The sequence below is a fragment of the Psittacula echo genome (genome assembly GCF_963264785.1).
Source record: "Psittacula echo genome assembly, chromosome: 3".
NCBI classification, from domain to species: Eukaryota; Metazoa; Chordata; class Aves; order Psittaciformes; family Psittacidae; genus Psittacula; species Psittacula echo.
Genome location: NC_137736.1, coordinates 21,115,014 through 21,131,001, shown reverse-complemented (window position 1 = coordinate 21,131,001; position 15,988 = coordinate 21,115,014). Strand labels below are relative to the sequence as shown.

Genomic DNA, 15,988 nt, shown 5'->3' with positions numbered 1-15,988 from the left:
CAGTTACAGTTGCCAGAAGATACCAAAGTGAGATTACATTATTACAAATTAGACTATTATATTGCTTGACCAATGTAGTTGGAATTTGGGATTTTGCAGTTTATTGCAAATAGAGATGCATTCCAGTGTCTTAGAATTTCTTACACATGCTGCCTTTAAGCAAGGGAATAAAACTATGAGCAACAGGTCCTCTGTTCACAGCACTACATCACTTTGGCTGCAAATGTGAATGCTTAGATCTTACTAGACCTAAACACCTTGTGCAAGCCTTGCAGAAAACTGACAAGCACATAACTTACAGCCAGCTGTAAAATCAAATGACTTCTAAGTCATCACATAGTATCACCATAGGAACATTGAATATGTCTAACTAGGTTCAGAGATGCATCAGTGACTTGGGTTGGTCTCTCTGAGCCAGTGGCTCAGCCCTGCTAACAGCACATTCCATATTCTTCTCCCCTGTGTTTTTCAGCCTGCCCAAAGATTCATGTTATTAGACTGTTACTAATACCCACGTTAGCTAGCGTGAAATGAGCTCATGCCCATGAACTCATGCACAAAAGATGCAGCTGCAGCACATGCATCCTGTCTGGAACAGAGGCAGGAATAGCATCCATTTCCTCAAGGTTTCCTACACTTCTTTGTGGTGAATAGTCTCAGCATCTTGTTCTGCAAAAATCTGGCACATCCTGAGAGTAAGTTCATCCTGTATCCTAAACAAAGGCGAGGCCATGCAAAATAAAGCAAGGCCAGCACAAAATAATACTGGACTACATAATTTAAGACTGAGTATAAGAAAGGGGGTGGATGTGAGGTCACATTTCCTAACTTCTGACTCCTTCATTGTGCAACCTTAATGATTTTTTATTTATTTTTTTTTTTAGTTGATTTTTTGCCTGTAATACTTAGGTGAGCTGAAGGGTAAGGACAGAAGAGATGAGGGCTAATAGGAAAAACATATAGCACAGTTAAACTAATTTTAGAAGGCAGGTAGTTTAGCTATATACTTTGAAGCAGCTGGGTTTTGTAAAGACCAGGACGTGAAGGGTGAAGACCTGAGGAATCTCTTGGGAGAAGAGGACAAATGTATGAAGGTATTTTCCAGCTCAAAGGAAGGCAAATTACAGAGAACCAAACTTTGGTTCCCAGCCCAGAACACACTGAAAGCCATCTCAGCAGGCTACAGAGTGGGATAGTCCCTTAGGAATAGCTAAAATTTCCCTGCTTTTAATCTGTTATTTTTGTTACATGTAGGCTGTATAAAACTGCTGCTGCTGAGAAGAGACTCCACCTCTGGTCATTCCCAGTGACAGTCACCAAAACCCCAAGAGCTGCTTTTCCAGGAAAGGAAGCATCTTGTTCTGATACAATGCTAAAGCCATACCACAAGCTCCCTGAAGTATCATGTAGAAAATTGTCAGGTTAAAAGTGGTCAAGATTACGTTTGAAACAGGAGAGAACAATTAGATTATTAATAACCCCTCAGACTTCTTCTAGCAAAATACCACATTGACGCAGCACAGGATTCCGGATAAAACGGTATTTTTTTTCCCCACCCCCTTTATCACTGACAGAATTACTTATTAACCTTCATTTTCAAACAGTAACACCCAGGCCCGCGTGGCTGGCTGTCGTAGTGTGAAGAGTTTTCCAGGAGCCCCATGACTCCCTCCTGTGCTGGTCATACAGGGTGGGGTTCTGCTTCTGGGGCTCTTCAGGGGCGTAGTTGATCCACTAATGGCATTCGCTGGGACTTAGCTAGAAGGCGGCGAGGTACTGGGGGAAGGAGAATCCTACACTTGAAATAACCGCTGTGGCTTTCAGCTTGCTTGGTTTCCCCCTCCCCTTTTCTCCCCTAGGTGACAATCAGTTTGTTAATTTCTAGAGGCTGGGGAGGCGCTGGCGGGGTGGGAAAGGTTCAGAAGGGGTTGAGGGAGGCTCTGTCCTTCGCTTTGTGGGTCTCCCGCCTCCCCCGGGCTGGAGGGGCGGGCGCGGAGGGGGACGGCTCCGGCCCAGGGGAGGAGGGAAGAGAAACGGTGGCTGCAGCTGAAGTCAGTCAGAGAAGATGCGGTCGTTATTGAGGGGAGACGGAGCAGCACTTTAGTTTTCTTCACGTGAGTCTTTCCTCCCGCTGGAAGGCTTTGGTTTTATAATTCAAGGAGGAATTTCAGCAGACTCGAGCTGAGTATCACGTCTGCCTAAACACAGAACGTGCTTCCTTTTATGTTTTCTTTTGCAGGCGGGGCTCAGCTGGAACCAGCTCTCTTCTTCATCCTTACGGTAAACACCGCCGGGCGGGAGTAAGGCCGATAAGCAGCCTGAGCGGCCCTGATAAGCGGCAAGCCCTGTCCCCTTTGCTCGGATGACTTAAAACATCTGGTGTGCTGACAACTGGTAAGTGAACACCTCCCCTCTACTTTATAAAAGTGTAGCGAGCTCTGTAAAGAGCATTGGTTGGGAGGATCTCGTGGATGGTGCCTGAACTCGTAGGACCGGGCACGCCGAAAGCCCTTATTCTCGGGTTTGCCGGCGTTCTTGCCGTGAGCCATCTTCCTTCCCACAGCGCTCTTGCGTTATTTCAAGCCGGGAAAGCTTCCAGCGTAAAGCCTACGTGTGTTTCCAATTTTAAAACCTCCTTCAGGTAAGTACTGATGGCAGCAGCTGCCAACAACGTTGTTATTTAATGTAAATGACTACATATTCAAAGGTAGAGCTGGCTATTCGAATACATCAGCCTGTTCCTGGGTGAAAGCATTCAAGGAATTAATTGAATTTCCAAAGAGATGAAGCCTGCCTCTACAAGCTTCCTTTGAAGGGAATACAATTTTAATCGGCTTGAGGGCTGGTGAGATGAGATGTCCCAGACCTTTCCCAGAGGTTCCTGGGAACTTCCTGGTAAAAATTAACATCGCGGCGTTGCAGGGACCCGGTTACCGCTGAGGATGACCCTGACTGAAGCTGAAGCTCTGCCGCCTCCCGGTTAGCCGGAGGAACTTGAATGCGCTTGATTCCCCATACAGGCGCCCGGTGCTGGGACTAGTTGGGCTGAGGGGCCGCATGCGGGGCCGGCTCTCCCAGCCGGCCGGAGAAGGGCCCCCTTGGGGGGCGCGCTCCCCAGCGGGCGGCTAGGGCAGCCGCGGTGACCGGGGCCTCGCTCTAGCCGCCGCTGGGCAGCGCAGGAGGAAGCGCCCGCGCCGAGGGGGGTCCGGCGGGCTGCCGGCCACCGCCTAGCCAGGTAGGAGGCCCGGGGGCTCGAGGTTGGGGGATATGAGGGAAGGGGCCGTCCCCATTCCCCCGGCGGCTCCTCCGGGAAGGATCTTGGCTGGGGGGGAAAGCCGTTCGCCTCTCTCCGGCCTCCTGGAGCAGCCCCGCTGGTGGGCGGCAGGCGGAGCCGGTCCCAGCCGCCGGGCCGCATGCTGCTGCCACCGAGAGCCGCCCCGCGAGCGGAGAGTGGCGGTGGGGCCCGGCGGTGCTTACGGGGCGGGGGGCGGTGGTGGGGCGCCGGGCGGGGGCTCCAGAGATGGGCAGGGGGAAAGCAGGCACATGCGGGCCGAGCAGCCCCGCGCAGGGGGAGCCTCCAGGCAGAGCTAGCGGTGGCGGCCGGCAGCGGTCCGTAAATGGAATTTGAGGGGAGACTCGTGGCTTCTGCTAAGATGCTTGGGTCTGGTAATCCTAGCGTGTTGCCATGGCTGCCGGTCAGGCAGGTTCGGATAAAGGATTGCTTTTAGTGGGGGCACCGAAAGCGAGAGACTGACTGCCCCTTGGAAATGCCCAAGGCCTAGGGGAAGAAACAATGGCTCTGTGGGTAGACTCAACCTGAAGCTATGCAAATCCGTTCCTTGTAGTTTTGGGAAGAAACAAACCCTGGAAGTTTTATGTTCTCTGTGGGTTTTTTTTTTTTTTTTTTTTTTTTTTTTTAAAGAAAGTCTTTGGATTATTTTCTGGCGGTGGGGGTGGTGCTTCTATTTTAGGTATTGCAAACTGTGAGGTCGGGCTTGCTGTCCTCTCACAAATTAAAATTTCCAGCGAGATGAACAGCTCAGCTGTTGTGCTCCTGCTACCCAACTGAAACTTTCTGTCCAGGTTTCTTCAGGTTTTGTCCCTCTCTTTACCCACTTTATGCCAATCTGTTCTTCCATACCATGTGGTTGCAAAATGATTTAGAAAGGACAGACTTTGTGATGGGATGAAATTGCTTGTTTTAACCTGGCAATTCTGTTGTAGCTGAACTGCCTAAAAACATTGTTCATTAAAAAAAAATATATACTTTGTGGTGAATGCCATGGTACTAGACTTAAAAAGCTACATTCAGAGTCAGTTTAAAGGAAAAGGAAATGTGTATGGAACGAGGCTTCCTACTCATCCATTTCCAAATAGGATATATTCTTATCTGATTAGCTCATAGAACTGAAGCTAAAATAACCTTCCTTCCACATGTAAGACAGCACGACTGTATCTTTGTTTTTATTCTTCTCACCTACATGAAAAAATCTATAGATCTTTCTTTGCATCTTTCTTGATGCAGTACCTGCTTCTTTAGCATGTCTGTCTCTCTGCGAGTCAATTTAAGTTATTTCTTAAACTTAAGGCTATAGTATTAAAGGTGGGTAAATCCATGATCTCCCTAGGGGTCATTTTGGCTGTAGGAGACCTCTCTTGCTTATGGGATGTATGAATTGTCTGTTGAGACTTGTGAAACTTTCCGTGTTCAAATACGCCCCTATTCAAAACTAGCAGGAAAGTTTCTCTGTGGGATCAATTCCCTGTTGCTGAGGTGCCTTTGGGAGCAGCTGCAGAGCATGTAGGCAGGACAGCCAAACCTGAAAGCTGGTGGGAAGATCACAAGTGCCTGAGTTGTGAACAAGTGGGGAAATAGGTGAGTTATGGTGTTCTGGCTATAAAAGGTGATTGGTGAGATAGTATGTACTATAGTATAACTGTGTAGTTATGAGGTATGTACTGTGTGTGCTGCTGTATAATAGCTTTTGCAATTACGCAGGAGAGTTGCTTCACTGGGGAGGAAAATACAGTAGCTGATGGGGTGGTGGGTCTCATTTGCAGGGGCAAGTGCTTGAGATGCTTCTCTTCCACTGTCTCCTCAGACCTTTGAAAGCTTACATGCAGAGACAATTTTAGAGTATTTCAGATGATTGTTTTCTTCCTTGTGTGATTGTTTTTGGATAGAAGGCAGGGACTGTGAAGAGTTTTTCTTATGATACTTCTTTGTGTCATCAACACTTTTATCCTTTCTTGTTTTCATTGTTAGTTTCTGAGCACACCACGATTAGTGCCTTTCAGTAAAGGTTTGATCTGTTCTCCCAAGACAGGCTTGGTAAAGTTCTCATACACTGCTTTGGCTCTTTTTTTTTTTGTTTGTTTGTTTGCTGCTTATGTGTTGCTTCATATGCTACTGGAGATTGGTTCAAGTATTTTGGCTTGGAAGAGGATGCAGTGAGATTGGCCATTTGAAGATGGAACATCTACATGAGGTGGTCCACATCATTGACTCAAAGGGCTTGTGGGGAAAGGCTCTTGCTTTTTTTTTTTTCCTCCACGGTATAGCTTGAGCTGTAGCCCAGCATCTTGGTTTGTTTGTCTTTCTACCTTAACATTAAGGTTATTTTACTAAGAGGCATGAAAGGTTATTTTTACTGTGTGTATGATGAGAGATACTCTGCTGTGTCTCCCTAGTTAAGTTCATTTTAGGAACAGGCTCAAGATTACTTGAAATACCTGATTTTACAGACATCTTGCTTTACAGATGGTTGCACTGTTGTAGCTAAATCAATTGAAATGTGCACTGTGTGTTTAAGTGGAGTTAAATTTATCAAGCTTATGATAACTTGTCTTTTTTTTGAGTAATTTGTTCATTGATTTCTCTGGCCTTATAGGGAAGCTAGTAAATAATATTGGTAAATTAATTTATGGAGTAACTGAATGTACAGGGTTGGTTTTTTTTTTTTTTTTTTTTCAGAGTCCCTAATTTTTACCACCTGTTTACTCAAGAACAAGAGCTTTGTAGCAGAATACCCTCCCCTCCCCCCGAACTTCCCCATTAATCCAGTTTCTCCTACTTCCATTTTTGCTATGTTATGTGTGGCTACTTCTGTACCTATTCATAGTCTTCAAGGGAAGTTAACACTTCTCTTACTATTTGGTGTGTGAACTATTTGAAGCATTAAATCTTTCTTTTATCCTGCTACAGAAGAAGAAAAAAAAAAAAACCCTCAGCTTTTCTTGATGTGTACTGAGGTTGGAAGGAAAACATGACGTGCAAGCTGTTATTTCCTTTGCAAGTCACCTTTCCGTGGTGTGTGAAAATTATTCTCACTTTGTGGCTCAGTGCAGTAATCGCTGATATCTAGGTACTGTTTGTGCAGAAAGGTTGAAAAGCTGAAAAGTGATTAGTATTAGCTCAGGTGTGCTATGAAACAAAAATAGTGAACATGTGGCTTGTGTGTAGTATTGCTGCCTTTTGAAAAGTGCATTGAGCAAATGGAGATGCAGAATGTTGCAAAATACTTTGTGATACTGCTTCTTGCTGCGTTCTGTACCTGTCGTCTTCAAATATCACCTCCTTTTAAAGTTCATTTTATTTGAGTGGGGTATCTCTTCCGCTTTCAGAGTTGATCATTCTTTGGTCTTGAAGGCAAAAGCCTTTATCTCAAGAGGAAGCGCTGCAACTGAATGAGCAAATTTTAAGCTTCCCCTGGGTAATGCCCAAACTTTGCATGTAATTGTTCTTCTGCACTGCTTCTGCTTCCAGCCTTGTTGGCAGCAGCAGCAAAACTGGAGTACATTGTGCCAGAGCTATTCTTTACATTCCTGCACCCGTGGGGAGCCAGGAGGAGCAAGGCAAAAACTTGAATAGCTCCCACTTGCCCTGCCTGGGAAGGGAAGGCTGTAAAGTCTGAGGAGCCACAGAGCTGATCCTCCCTCCTGTTAGAAGGGCAGGAATGGAGTAATGAAGGAACTGGTTTTAAGAGCTGACAGAAATGAAGTTCAGACTTAATTATTGAACCTCTTCTTAACATCTCTTGATTTAGAGTGCAATTTTCCATTCCATAGGGGAATATTGCTTTCTTTTGGGCTGCTAGCCAGTAGGAAACTTTGTGAGATGGGTGGCTAGCAGTCTTGGATTTCCACTGAGTCTTCAGCTCACTTTGAGAAAGTTTCTAGTCCTTGTGAGTACAAGTTCAGGAAACACTGAAATAATGATCAGCTGCTGCAGAGCTCAGAAGAGTTCTTTGTTAGACTGGATCTGCAGACTGGCACTTGCACAGTGGTAGCTGGCCACTGCTTGCTTTCATTGCTGCTTTTCAGAGCCCTATGGCCAGCAGCAAAATGAAAACGGTGTGAGGGGCATGTCACTGGATTACCTGGAGCCTTGGAAGAGGAAATAACATGCCTATATAATGGTCATTTAGTAGTCAATACAAAATGTGTGTATAAAATACAAATTATACCCCACATGGGATGGAGGGGTGGGGGGGAGAATTTGTGGTTTTGCCATTATCTTTTTTTTTTTCTAGTGTATATATATATATATATATTGGTTATAGCTGGGCTCTCTTCTGGGCAGCTAATTTTTTGCAGGTGTGTTGGGCTGTGATTTTTTTGGCTACACAATGGCCCGTGGTGGGTCACTGATCTGCTTAGGTAAAGGAGTATACAAGTACCCTAGCATAACGCAAGGGACAGTGCGGGGAAGGACCTTTTGGGTTTTCCTCACTGCAGTGAAGAGAAAGGGAGGCGCTTACTGCTGAAGAGCTGTTGTTGCTGAATGAAGGCACAACCTCATTCATCTTTTGACAGTCAAAAAGATAATACCTGTTTCTTTCTGGTTCTTGAACTTGCCTGTCTTTGTCCTCCACCAATGTCATGTCTGAGCACCCTGGAAACATTATCACCTGCATCTTCACAGTGCTTTAGGGTAGTCTGAAGTCAAATGTGTGGGATTGAGACCAGGACGGGAGGGTTAGTGGTATAGATGGGAGATACTTTGTAGGGTCTGTTTGAACATAAAATTTGCACAAGATTAAGTGGAGCCATAGTAATAAATCCACTTGAAGTGTGAGAACAAGTTAGGATTTGTCTGTATTGGTGTGTGTGTACAAGGCTTGCTAGCATGTGGTAGCTAGTCTTGATTATGCCCCTAGTGTAGACAAGTTACTGCCTTCTCATTTGGTTAGCTGGGAGACTGTTAAGGGAAAACTACAGCTTGCCCAAATATTTTGCAATATTTAATGGGACAGGGTGACTTGCTTGCCTTAGCTGAGAATTGGCTCAATTGCCTCAGATTAGACTCTGGAAGGCTGTATAAGCTTATTTCCCCTCCCCCCTAATTTTATAGCCACCCACGACAGTTTTAATTCCCCATTCTCATAAAATTGAGGGCCTCAGGATTGTGTCTGTAGTGAAGCACCCTGTGATTCAGCAGCTCTGATGTAGCAGTACCACTTCAGTCTCCTTTGGTGGGTTTCCTGTCCTTTCATTTGCCTTGGTTCCTAAGTGTAGACACTGGTGGGTCCGTAAGAGGGATAATAAAAAGAGTAGGTGGTGATGTTATCTTCCAAATCCTGTACGAAGCAATTGCAGATGCTGCAAGGGGAACAAACCAGAAAGTCCACAATGTGCTGTCCCTAAATAGCATCTCCCTCTATCACTGCTGGTGACAGACTAGTGGGCAAGATGAGCATTGATCTGACATAGCAGAGTGTTTCTTGTATCTGTGTTGCTCACTTTGTGCAGTGGAGCACAGGCCATGCATGTAAACTGGATTTTGAGTAGCCAGATGGTTAAAATTACTGGTCAGTGTAAATAGCAGTTGTACGGTTTCTCAAGATTGACTGCCTTTTCTTGGAAAACATGTTAAACACTGTTACTTCATTTTCATTGGAGCCATTTGAACAGAATAGCCGTTTTCATTCCTTCTTGTGCTAATGGCATGCCATAATTTGCTTTCAGTGTGGGACATAAGCTCTTTGATGGCTTAAGCCTTAAACCTTAGTTTAAGGATTTTTAATCTACATTTTAATCTACAATGAGAATGTTGTTCAGAGCTTTTCAGAAAGAATGGTGAAAACCAATATCTCATTCGGATTTCTCAGAGAATATTTCCTATGATAAATACTAGCTGGTGGCAGTGACTTTTTGAAGTTGTGTGATTGAAGTCAGCTAACACCATTAAGTGACTGAAAGGGGTATTTAAAATGTTTTACTTCAGGCCACTGATCTGTGAAATTTGGACACTTACATATTTGTGCAAGGCTTTTCAAAATTTTAGCACTTCTTTAATGGCCAGAGGCTTTTATAATACCTGCCACAATTGTGTGATAAACAGATGTAATGAAACCAGGTTTCTGATGTCTTTCTGTATGTAGACTTTCTGATCTTTAATGAAAGATGAGCTTATAGCGCATCTTTGTTCTACTAAGATGTCTATTTTTGCAAAATTTGTGGAGGTCTCAAACACATGAAGTTCCTAATCTGTCAAGTTTGACTGAAATTAGCCAGAAGGTTTCAAAAGTTCTATAGGTAAGGAAGGAAAGGGCATGTATGCATGCGTACAAGATATGATTGCATAAATTTCATTTCATGCTAAGAGCATGTGCTCTAACAGAACAAAAAGCCTTTTACTGTACTGCATTTCATGCTCTAATGGAGTTCTGTGCTGTCTGTGGCATGACTTACAATTTGAGAGGACATGGTGGTGCTGGAGGCTGAGGTGGATTTGGTGTGGTCAGGGTAGCAAGAAAGAGATGTCAATAGGCAGGAAAGTAGGTCATGCTTACTGTGTATCTTGTTCTAGAGGACTTCCAGTCTTATGCTGAAGCAAATATCAGACTTTATCCTTATGTTTTATCCCTGCTGCAGCGTGGGCCAGTTTGTCAGGAAGAGCAGATCTGTTCCACGACAGAAATCCATCACCCTGCTGGTGAATCATGAGGAGGTGAACTCTTTCTTGTCTAAGGGCTTACCCGTTTACTGTCTTATCTTAAGAAGAGGTATTCACACATACAGCCCAGGTCAAATTTGGTGCTCAGCAAAGATCAGGTAAGGGAGGATGGCTGATCTGTTTCAAAATACTGTAGTCCTGAGGAAACTGCTGTTTGCTTTGTGTAGCACTTAAGGACTGTTGAAACTGAGAATCAAACAGCAGAAATAGACACCCGCTTTCACCTACAGCAGCCAGACTTGGCTCAGAAAGGAACAAATCAAACTGAAGGGTGCTGATGATATGAAGCAGAAGATCCTGTGTGAAGCCATCGCTGCAGCAGGGGCTGGACTGCATGTTTGCAGTCTGTCACTCACAGGAAGGCTGCCCAGTTGCCTGCATGCTTTTGGCTCTCAGCTGGACTGTAGGCATTTTAGCCACTGCAGGGCAACCCCAGTAGGAAGGCTGTTAGACCCTGAAAGATGATGTGTGGGTGTGGTGAAATGCACCTTTGACTCCCCTCAGTTTTAGGAGTGACTGTCCTCTGAAAAAAAAAACCAACCAAAACCTAAAAACCCAACACCCCTCCATTCTTCATCCCCCTCCTCCAAGCGGTGATACACTGATTTTTAGTTTTGGGAAGGAAATGGGTTGTGGTTAACTTTCAGAGAGGATTGAGGCCTGAAAGCCCTAAATGGGTGTCTCTGTGTAGCATATAAGCTTTCCCAGCATTCTGGACTGGACTAATTTAGGCAGCTTTCCTCCCAGGCAGATGGCAATTGAAGATTACAGTCAGAGATAATTAGCTTTCCTAATGTATAGGTAAGGAAATGAAGGTGCATGAATCAGGGCTATGAGCTCCACTATAGTTTGGATAACCACTAAAAGTTAGCACTGCAGTATGACCTGTTGTAGTGTTATTTTATAGCTCTCTATATACAGAAATACATAAATGAACTTATGTAAACTTTTCTGTAAGGACCTGAGTTCACTTATAGCAACTAACAGTCTGTGAAGAATTCCAGTTCTGGTTTTGTCTTTTAGACTGATCTTTGTTCTGGGCTTTTATTGTGAATTTGATTTTAACATTGTCTAAAGAAAAGCACAATGTACACATATGTGCACTTACTGGCAACCTTTCTCTTTCAGAAAATATTTCTTATGCTGCATTCAGTGTTCTTCAGGATTACATTTTTCCACTATGCTATGTATCTCGTAGCTCTCAAAATCCTCAGGAGAAGTACTGTTTGAATATTGTATGTGGTAGTTTCTCCTCTGTTCACATCTAAGAAATGAAGCAAAGCACTAAATGCCTTTAGGGGATCAGATACAGCCTCTGCTGCAACCTTTACAACAGTTCTTTGTTAGATCAAATACACTTCATGTCCACAAACCATTCTCATAGTTATGAAGTTGCTCATTTTCTTTTTCTTCCTATGGGTGTTTTTGTTGTTATTGTAAATATTTTTTTGAGCTTTAGTGCTAAGAAAACAAAGCTGCATATAAAGAAGGGCTTTTGAAAATAGCCTTAATATTTACAATATTAGAGTTTTTCCAGTTTGGCACTGTCAGTTTGGATATAGCTTTCTTATAGTAGGTAGCAGCTAAGGTGCGTATTCTGATTAAATGTCAAAATCAAAGGCAATGTGAACGTATTCATTGCAATGCTGAATTAAGGCATTAACGTTATCAGAGAAGCTGCTCAAGCTGTTGGTGAACTCCAGCTTTCTCCTGATGTATTGCATTTGCATGGCAAGGATTTGGTAGGGGGCCACATGGGTGGCTTCTGTGAGGAGCTGCTGGCCACAGCTTCCTCTATGTCTGATAGAGCCAAGGCCAGCTGGCTACAAGATGGACCCACTGCTGGTCAAGACCATCAATGATGGTGGTACCACCGCTTGGGTAACATATTTAACAAGGGGGGGAAATCTGCTGTGCAACTTCAGCTGACGAGAGAAGTGAGAATGTGGGAGCTGTGCAACCACCAAGGTCACTGAAGAAGGAGGAGAGGTGCTCCAAGTACCAGAGCAGCCCGTAGTACAGGCTGCATGCAGGTGGCACAGGCTGTCCTCTTGCAGCCCATGGAGTTCCAAGGATGGAGCAGATATTCACGTGCAGCCCTGAAGGACCCCATGCGAGAGCAGGGGGATGCTCAAAGGAGGTTGTGACCCTATGGGAAGCCTGTGTTGGAGCAGGTTTGCTGCAGGACTGGTGACTGCACAGGGACCCATGCTGGAGCAGCCTTTTCCTGGAGGGCTGCACCCCTTGGAAGGACCAACACTGGAGCAGTTCATGAAGAACTGCATCCCGTGGGAAGGACTCATGTTAGAGAAGTTCATGCAGAACTGTCTCCTGTGGGAGGGACCCCGCGCTGGAGCATGGGAAGAGTGTGAGGAGTCCTCCCCTAAGAGAAAAGGAGCTGCAAAGACAATGTGTGATGTACTGACAGCAGCCCCCATTCCCTGTTCCCCTGTGCTGCCTGGAGGGAGGAGGTAGAGAATTTGGGAGTAAAATTAAGCCTAGGAAGAAGGAATGGGTGGAGGGAAGGTGTTCTCAATATTTGGTGTTACTTCTCATGATCTGACTCTGATTTGATTGGTAATATAACAAATATATAATACTAATAATTAAACTTATTTCCCCAAGTCAAGTCTGTTTTGCCCATGATGGTGATTGGTGAGTGATCGCTCCCTGTCCTTATCTGGACCCATGACCCTTTTGTTGTATTTTTCTCTCCTCTGTCCAGCTTAGGTGAGTGATAGAGCAGCACTGGTGGGCATCTGGTGTCCAGGCAGGGCCAGCCCACCACACCTGGGCTGGCAGGATTATTGCCCAAGGAAACTTGCAGGACTTAGTAGTGTGGGGTGAATGCTACCACTTATCTTCATTTTCTTCCCTCCCTGAATTAATTTAGTTTTACACTTTTCACTGACTCGTTTTGCTGCATTCCTGAGAATCCCAGAGCTCTCTGTTGGCACATATGCCTTGCAGCGGATTGACTTGTAGAATCTGCTGTTGGGGTAAATTCCATCTCAGGTAGCCGGGGATCTTGATTTTTTTTTTTTAATGTGTATTTTTATTTTGGTTTTGTTTTTTAGCAGTTGAGGCAAGATGAGGGGCAACACAGCAAAAATCAGCGAACATTAGGTTTGGAGCTCTGACCGCAGACATGCCTTGTGTGTTATCTAAGTGAAAATTAAACTGTTCAGTTTTGTATGCTGGGCCTCTTAATCCATACAAACCAGCATAATGTAACTTGTTGTTTTTTATAAAAAGAGCTGTGACATCAGATGATGGTGGTCCATGCATTTTGGGACTTTATCATAACTAGGGCTTGCAAATGCTACTGTGAAGATGAGTCATACAGCAAGCACTTGTGTTTCTTTAGAGGCAGATTCTGAGATGGGTAGTCATCAGGATTTATACTATTATGACTAACAGAGACATTAGTCTGATTTACTTGGTATCTACTGTTGATGTAGATAAGGGAGCATTTCATTTTCTAGGTGCTGGTAGGGAAGTTAAGTAAAGTGGCCCTCTCACAGTTGTTAAAAACAAACACACACACCCCCCCAACTTTATTCCCTCTGCCCTTAAGAGTCCTAATTTGCCTGTGAGTGGGGTGGGTTTGTTTGTTTTGTTGTGATTTATTTATTTTAGCTCATGGTTGAGATTATTCTTTATTTTCCCCAAGATGACTGGTAGATGCACTTTTGTAATTACTAGCCAGTCTTGTGAGAGCTGAGGTTAAATCACTAGCTCCCAGTCAGCCAGAGCTGAATGCTTTAGTTAGGCATTATAAGGAGACAAAGTGTGCCTTGTTTTAAGGTGAACTTAATGCTGTAGTGAATGTGCATGCATGATATAGATAAAGTTCTCTTGCTGGACCTTTATTTATTTAGATTGGTATGATTTCAGGGCAGGGGAGGAAGGGAGGGAACCAGTGAGCTGATATGGTTTATAACTGACCTGTTTGAAACCTTACTAATTTGGCTATTTCTATTCTTTCTTCCTTTCACTTTTTTCCATCTTTTCCCTCTGGGAAACCTAAGAAGGATTGTTCGTTTAACCTCAAGCCTCTGGCTCTGCAGGCACTCATGGACAAAGAAGAGTGGGTGTGAATGAGTTACTGATGTTGTAGTGGGATCTAAATCATTTTGTGTTTTCTCAACTGTTGTATAGCATGTCTTTTGTCTTTCTGGTTTAAAAGGAGGTGAAGCAGCAAAACAATTCAAAACCATGGTGCTCTGTTCCTTCAGGAAGAGCAGCTCAAGTTGACAGAAACCTTGTCAGTTACTCAAGTCAAGGTATGAGGAGAAAAAGATTTGACCTCTGACCTCCAGAATGCACTGGATGGCTTGTTTGTATTCCAGTCTTTCTGGAAGAAGAGCTGAAGGGAGGGGGAAAGCATAGGCTGAGAAGGAGCAGTGTTGTCACCACAGTATGCAGGAGGAGCTATGTAGATTTATGGCATCCATTCTCTGTGTATTTTATTCTGTCATGTATTATACCAACACCTGTGATGCGTAATATATAAATAGCAGCCTAAGTTAGGCTGGCTAAAGCTTTAAAGGTTGATCTGGGACAGCACAACAGGGCTGGAAGAAATCTTTCAGCTAAGGCTGTGTTACTGTGTTTGTGATTGATATTTTTTTTTTATTATTATTATTATTTTTAAAGGTGTAGTTAGAGTTGATGTTTGCCTTGATTAAAGCTTTGGGAGGCAAAGCAGAGCTATCTGTGCTCAGCGGATACCAGCTTTGTTCTTTTCATGCACAGGTTATCTTTTTGACTGAATCCAAAGGAGTTGGTTTTGTATGGCACTGCATCCTTGTGGCTGGTGGGCATGGCAGGAATATGTCTGTGTTAAGTGCACTGGAGGAAGAAGAAGAGCCGGAGGTGGGAGGAAGAGGGGTGAAGTGTGTTGGGGGAGGAGGCTTGTGGAGAGACAGGACAGGGAAAGCGTATGGAAATATCTGTTCCCAACTTCTGTGCACCTTTGCATAAATTGGACGTTTCCTTCTAGTCCTCGTCTCAAGGCAAAAAAGCAGGCAAAAAGCTGAGTCTGTGGACTTAATCTTACTCTTGGTCGTAGTTATAGGCAAGGTTTCTGGAAATCTGTGATACTTAGGAAGCACCAGTTAGATGAGAATCCAGTAGTTAACTGTTGTTCCACTTCCCCTCAAAGCCACAAGTTGGATTGGAATCTAACCAGGGCTTTTAAACTGAAGTTAGCAGTGTTTAACTGTGTTACAAAAAGTGTGTCTGTTGTTGGGAGGAGCCCCAAGCCATTTTGGAACATTAGGGAGTATTGTTTTCTGTCTTGGAGGGAGGAAAAATAATTGAAAACAACATTCACCAGCTGAGATATATCAAACCAGCTCTTTTACGCTTACAGATTTAATTGTATGTCTACACCATGCAATGGAGCATTCTGTCACGTTGACCTGATGCCAGGGATCCCCATTGCACTTTGATCTGAGCCAGAATATTAGCCTGAATCTCAAGGGTGACATAGCAACTCTGTGATAGCCCCCAGCTGGAGGTAACATGTTCTGCCTCTCAGCATGGCTAATTAACTCAGCATCAGGCAGTTGCGCCAAATACTGCTTCTGTTGAGGGCTATTTCAGTGAGACCCAATACCCGTGCTCCATTGTGTTTTGCTCCTCAGGCTTTTCTGGCAGGATGCAGTGGCTGATGCTGTGTACTCTTGTTTTTCATCTGTAGATCTAGTATTTGGTGTCAGTCTAAGTGACATTATGGTTTGTACTGGTAGATCCAAAAATGATATATCTCTGTGAAACAAGGCACATCATTGATTGTGGTACCTCTGAGAACTTCTCTTATCACAGCAGGTTTTTTGCAGCTGAAAGGGAGGCTGTTTCAGTAAGCTTTAAAAAACTTGTAGTAACTTGACCTGGACCTGCACGTGTCTTCTTCTTGCTATCCAAGAAACAGTCTTGAGTGCATGCAACCTCCTTTTCTTTTTTTTTTTTTTTTTTTTTTCTTCTGACCTTTTTATTTTTTCTGTTCCTGCTCCCACTGTGGAA

The 15,988-nt window shown here is 44.1% G+C and overlaps 1 protein-coding gene across 8 annotated transcripts in view; it reads left to right on the top strand.

Moving 5' to 3' along the window:
* Window positions 1-777: 777 nt before the first annotated feature.
* ST3GAL6 (ST3 beta-galactoside alpha-2,3-sialyltransferase 6) overlaps window positions 778-15,988 on the top strand; it is a 49,770-nt gene continuing 34,559 nt past the window's right edge. For 3 of the 8 annotated variants that reach the window (XR_013956487.1, XM_080614161.1, XM_080614156.1), the window contains exon 1: window positions 2,410-2,641. The gene's annotated coding sequence lies outside the window, so the exon portion shown is untranslated. The other 5 variants (XM_080614159.1, XM_080614158.1, XM_080614157.1 and 2 more) reach the window with 5 other exon arrangements.